A 6,526-nucleotide genomic window follows, 5' to 3' on the forward strand; every position below is an offset into this window, starting at 1 on the left:
GGCTTGCATCCAATCAACTCAAACTTAATGCAAAGAAAACTGAATTTCTCCTGATCGCCCTGCCCAATACCAACCCTGAGATTAAATCATGGGTTCAGACTATCACAGCCTTGAATTGACCACCGACCAATGTGGATTTGGCCAAATCCCTGGGAATACCTCTCAACAGCAACCTGAACATGCTTGACCACATCAACTCAATGGCCAAATCAGCCAGATTCCACTTGAGCTACCTTAGGGAATTGAAACCCTTCCTCGACACTCCCAACCTAAAAATGGCAGTCCAGACACCTGTCATATATAGACTGGAGTATGGCTGTTCCACCCTCTCAGGTCTAGCCAAGATCTCCCTGGCACCTCTAAAAGCCTGCCTCAACGCGGCCGCTAGACTACTCACCGGCACGAGGAAATACGATCATATTTCACCGCACTTGAAAGCTCTCAACTGGCTTCCCCTGGAGGCAAGACTACAGCTTAAAGTAGCATGCATCACACACAAAGCCTTATATTCTAACCCCCCTGCATATCTGAGGCAGAAACTTGTGATCTCCGGAGGAATCAGAAACTCCGGATCTGCCAGAGACCTTCTGCTCCAACCTGCACGCTTTCAGAAAAAAAAACTTACAACCGAGCTTTCTCCGGGCTGCTCCAAGAATATGGAACTCTCTCCCTCCTGACATCAGAAGAATCCCCTCTCTGTCTCGCTTCAAAAAGGTTGCCAAAACATTTCTTATGGACACATTTCTTGTTTAAACTTTGCTCCCACCACCACTACAGCCCTGATCTACGGCCATCTATTGCCTCCTTTTGGATTATCTACCTCACCCCTACAGAAACTTGGGGCCTTGTCACGAACATTGATTAACGCAATCTATAAATATGTTATCTCATCTTGAGTACTTGGATATTTAATCTGTAAATACATGCCCCATCTCCCTTATGTATCTGCACCCTGCCCTGTCTCATTCGATCTGTAACTGGATGATGCTATGCCTATTCTGTACATGCCTATGTTTCTCTTTAAAGCGCTCTGATATCCTAACGGGTCAAGTTTGCGCTCTATAAAACACATAAAATAAAAATAAAATAAATATTGACCCAGAAACTGGTAAAGTTGTCGCTAAACCTCCTAAAAAGAGAATACTGGACACTTCAGAGAAATATCAAATACCCATGAAACAAAAGGAAATAAGCACGAACACTTCTCCACCTCCAGCTGATCCAAATCTCTTAATTTCTCCAGCACACTCCCACAACATATTTTTCCACCTCAACCACAAGATGATAAGGATGATTATACCGAATGGGGTGGGAATGGAGATCCAGATAGGGATGATGATGCACATACCATCCCACACAACGTAGAGCCTTGGGATGACTACAACACAGATCCCGACCCACATAGGCCATCACTACCAGATGATGATATTGGTTTTGCGCAACTAATTAATAGGGCTGCTCAATACCAAGGGGTACAATTACATTCTAATCTCTTAGAGGAAGACTTTTTACTCAAAACCTTTGCACCCTCGCAAAAGTCCACCCACACCCTGCCAATGTTAAAAGGCACACTAAAACATGCACCAGAAGTTTTTAAGGACCTTGTCATAGCCAGGATTCTCAACACTAGGGTGGACAAAAAATATAAAGCACCTCCCAATGATACTGTTTATATTAAAGGTCAGGTCCCTTTGGATTCTCTTGTGGTGTCAAATGCATGCAAGAGGGCAAACTCACAGAGTACAGACGACACCCCTCCTCCTGATGAGGAATCCAAACTGATAGGCGCATTTGGAAAACATATAAGCTGCAAATCATTGGCGGATTGCCAATGCCCAAGCTTTGTTGGCCAGGTATGTCACAGCTCATTATGATGAGCTTGAAAAGCTCATGCAACACCTTCCTGATTGTTAGATCTGGGGGTCCCTAGTTGGCAATGGCTTTCACCTTTGTCCAAATAGGGACCCTTACTTCTAAGTGAGGATAAGGGGATTACACTCCTTAATAACCCCTGCTCACCCCCTTGGTAGCTTGGCATGAGCAGACAGGCTTATCTCAGAGGCAGTGTGTTAAGCATTTGTGAATATCCACAGTAATACAGTGATAACACTACAGATGGACACAACACAGATTTTCTAAAAATAAGTATTCTTTATATACACTTAATACAAGACCACAAATGACAAAAATCCACTATACTACACTTAAGATTACTTAAAAGATGATTAAAGTCTCTTAGTTCAAGTTGTTGGTAAATGCGACAAAGTTCTCAACAAAGTACCAGAATGCGTAACGCAAAGTGAACAAAAGGCTCGTGAAAGGGGAGATGCGTCGGAACGGTTGCGTCCTTCCTCAATGCTTGTGCCGAGTAGGGGACTCGTCGTGAGCCTTACCGGTGCAGAGGTGATGCGTAGTCTCGACCTACATGCCTGTTGCGGTGCGCAAGATGGCGCCTTGATGCGAAGCGATGATCCGGTTGCGATGCGAGAAGATGGCGCCCTTGATGCGGCGATGCGATGACGCCCTGGCAGCCTTGCGACGACTCTGTACTTTGCAGCCGCGAGAGGCCCTGCGACACGCTTCTCCGGTGATGCGATGGCGACTCTCACGATGGCGTCATGCTTCTCCGGGGATGCGACAGCAGACAGCTTCAGGGAGAACACACGCTTCCAGGGAGATGTGACGAAGGCTTGCTTCTCCAGCAATGCAATGATTTCATCTGCGGCGGCGACACGCTTCTTCTCGATGCATCGCGCTTCCAGCTCCCAGCGGCACGCAAGTGACTGGAGTCAGAATTCCCAGCAAGGAAATTCAGTAGGGAGCTGGAGGTGGTCTTTTGTCCCTGAGACTTCAGCAGGAGGCAAGTACAGTTCAGCCCTTGGAGAATATTCTGTAGATGAAAGTCCTTACAAAGTTCCTTCTCCTTTCCCTTGGCAATGAAGCAACCACTGCAGGCCAACCCAGCAAACAGCACACTGGCAGGGGGGCAGTCCAAACTCCTGCAGCTTCCTTGGTTCTTCTCCTTGGCAGAAAGGTTTCTTGTTCCAGAAGCGATCTAATTTCTTGGGATCAGGGTCCCAATATTTATACCCCCAAATCCTTTGTTCTCTGAAGGCAGAGAGGCCTCTGCCTAGTTCAAACCAGTTCCTGAGCACTTTGTTTACATGACTCTCTTCTTCCTTTCACTGTGCAGAGCAGAGACATCAGCCGCCCCACAGGAGGTGGAGCCAGCACAGTGGAGGGAAGATGCAGCTCTGGAGCACCCTCTTGACATGATTCCTCCTCTCCTTTCACATTGCAGGGCAGAGACATCAGACAAGCCACAGGGGGTGGAGCCAGCATTGTAGAGGGAAGGCCCAGCACTATTCATGTCCCAGGTGCAACTCCTCCCTCCCATCTAGATACAGATCTCTCTATTCACCACTGGGCTGCCTCAGTCTGTCTCCTGGAATCCTCCAGCCCTGTCACACACAAACCCAGACAAGGAATACACAACCCAGCAGAGGCAGGCTCAAATGGTTAGGCAAGCAGATACCTGATTTCTAAAAGTGGTATTTGCAAACACAATATATTAAAATAAATATTTACTAAAAGATGTATTTTATTATTCTGAGTTCAGGCACACTAAATTCGAATTTCTACCATGTTCCCTGAGTCAGTGAGGATTATAAGAATGTAATAATCTAACTGCCCATTCTGGCCTATGAGAACAGGTAGCCTTCAATAGTGAAAAATGAAAATGGCTGTAATTAACTATTAGAACATGCTACACACATCAGAGTACCTTATACTTGCAATACACCCTGCCCTTGGGCCTACCATAGGGTGTCTAATATGAAGCAATGGGAAGGTTTAGGGACTGGCAAGTGGGCGCACTTGGCCAAATCGACATGGCAGTGCTAGATTGCACACAGTCCTTGCAATGGCAGGCCTGAGACCCACTTTATAAGCTGCTTCTGTGGGTGGCACAACCAGTGCTGCAAGCCCACCAGAAGCATTTGATTTACCAGCCCTGGGCACACATGGTGCACTGTACTAGGGGCTGACAGATAAATCAAATAACCCAATCATGGAATCTAATCAATACATTAATTTAACATAGGGAGCACTTGCACTGTGGCTCTGATTAGCAGTGGCACAGGGCCTAAAGCATGAATCCAGCAAAAACATATCAAAACAGAGGAGGTAATCCGTCAAAAATGGAAGGGAGACTCACGCCAATGATGTCAGGTCTAACACTGACCAATATAAAGAAAAAGTTAACTATCTTATACAGGAGGGGAAATTAATAACTAACACCTCAATTAAATGCGCGCTCGAAGCGGCTGATACCGCATCTTGTGCCATTAACGCTAGCGTTTTGCTATGCAGGCACGCTTGGCTCCGAATCTCCGGATTCAAGCAGGAAGTGCAATTTGCTATTCTTGACCAGCTCTTTGATCAAGAGTATCTTTTCGGGCCCACAGTTGACACATCTTTAGAAAAGATACTGACACTGCTAAGTCCATGGGGGCCTTGCAATTACCTTCACCTAGAGGTTCTTTTTGCTGGGCTGGCTCCAAAACCATTGGCTCAGAACATCCCTCTTCTTCCTATAAGAGCACCACTCAAACATCCTCCAGAGAATACTTTCGCGGAGGCTACAGAGTCAACAATGGTAAGGGAAGAGGTCGCTGTAACAATACCCACAACTCCCCCACCCCCAAACAGTGACTTCCCTTCACTTCCCCCCGATCATCCCACTCCTGTCGGGGAATGTCTCTCAAGGTTCCTACCCGTCTGGAATTCACTCACAACAGACAAGTGGGTAAGACAAATTATCCAGTATGGTTATAGCCTGGAACTCACCTCTACTTCCCCAAATATTCCTCCCAGACAACATCCAATGTCCTCAGAACATCTGACACTTCTCAAACAAGAGGTTCTCTCTCTATTACAAAAACATGCAATAGAACAAGTCCCCCTGCCTCATCACGGCACAGGGGTTTACTCCATCTATTTTCTAATTCCAAAAAAGGACAGCTCTCTCAGGCCAATATTGGACCTCAAACCACTAAACCTCTAGATTCAGTCCGACCACTTCCACATGGTCACTTTCTGACAGGTGCTCCCACTACTTCAACAGGACGACTTTCTCTCCACTCTGGATCTAAAGGACGCCTACTTTCATATTCCCATTCACCCCGCTCACAGGAAATATCTCAGGTTTGTGGTAGATGGTCAACACTAGCAATTCAAAGTCCTCCCATTAGGGGTGACTACAGCACCCAGAGTCTTCGACAAGTGCCTTGCAGTAGTTGCGGCTCACTTACGAAGACAACATATTCATGTCTTCCCTTATCTGGACGACTGGCTCATAAAAGCCAAGTCACACAGCAGCTGTGTGCAACACACACACAAACCAATCCAACTGCTTCACGACTTGGGGTTCATGGTGAACCTCATCAAATCCAACCTCAAACCGTCCAGCATCCAACAATATCTAGGGGCTACAATAGACACCTCAAAAGCTCTAGCATACCCCAACCCAGTCAGGATAAGCACCATGTAAGCTCTAAAAGCAACATTTTAGCCTCAACACTCACCACCAGCTCGGGTGTTTATGCAGCTAATCGGGATGATGGCCCCTTGCATTCTCATCGTCCCTTATGCAAGACTCCAAATGCGTCCCTTACAAGAGTGTTTGGCATGTCAGTGGAACCAGGCTCAAGGTCAGCTAACAGATCTGGTGTTGGTGGACAGCCGTACCCATCGCTCTCTGCAGTGGTGGAACACAAAAAACTTTCCAAAGGGCGGCCGTTCCTCGACCCGGTTCCACAGATAGTGCTAACAGCAGATGCAGCGCTCACATGCTGGGGAGCTCATCTTCAAGACCATACCATTCAGGGCATGTGGACCCCTCAGCAAAAATAATTCCACATAAATTCCCTGGAATTGTTGGCAATCTTCCTAGCATTAAAATCTTTTCAACTCCACCTAGTAGGCAAAGCTGTCCTGGTCCGTACAGACAACATGACAGCAATATATTACATACAAAAACAGGGGGGACACACTCAGCAGCTTTCACACCTAGCTCAAAGCCTATGGAGATAGGCAGTTCCACAAAACATATACCTCCTTGCAGAACACCTCCCAGGAGTACACAATCAGATTGCAGATCTGCTCAGTCGTCAAACATAGCAGATCCACAAATGGGAACTTCATCCTCAAGTTCTCCTTCCATTCTTACAAATGTGGGGCCACCCAGAAATAGACCTGTTCGCCACACACCAAAACGCAAAATGCCCAAGCTTCGCATCCAGGTATCCACACCCATTGTCCAAAGGCAATGCGCTATGGATGAACTTGTCAGGCAAATTTGCTTATGCTTTTCCGACTTTCCCACTCATCCCGCTAGTGATTCAGAAGCTCAAACAGCATTCCCTCACAATGACTCTGATTGCTCCAACATGGACCCGACAGCCATGGTTCACAACCCTCTTAGAACTATCAGTAGTTCCTCATCAAAAGCTACGCCTCTCACCCA

This window comes from Lissotriton helveticus, chromosome 6, assembly GCF_964261635.1.
Source record: "Lissotriton helveticus chromosome 6, aLisHel1.1, whole genome shotgun sequence".
NCBI lineage: Eukaryota > Metazoa > Chordata > Amphibia > Caudata > Salamandridae > Lissotriton > Lissotriton helveticus.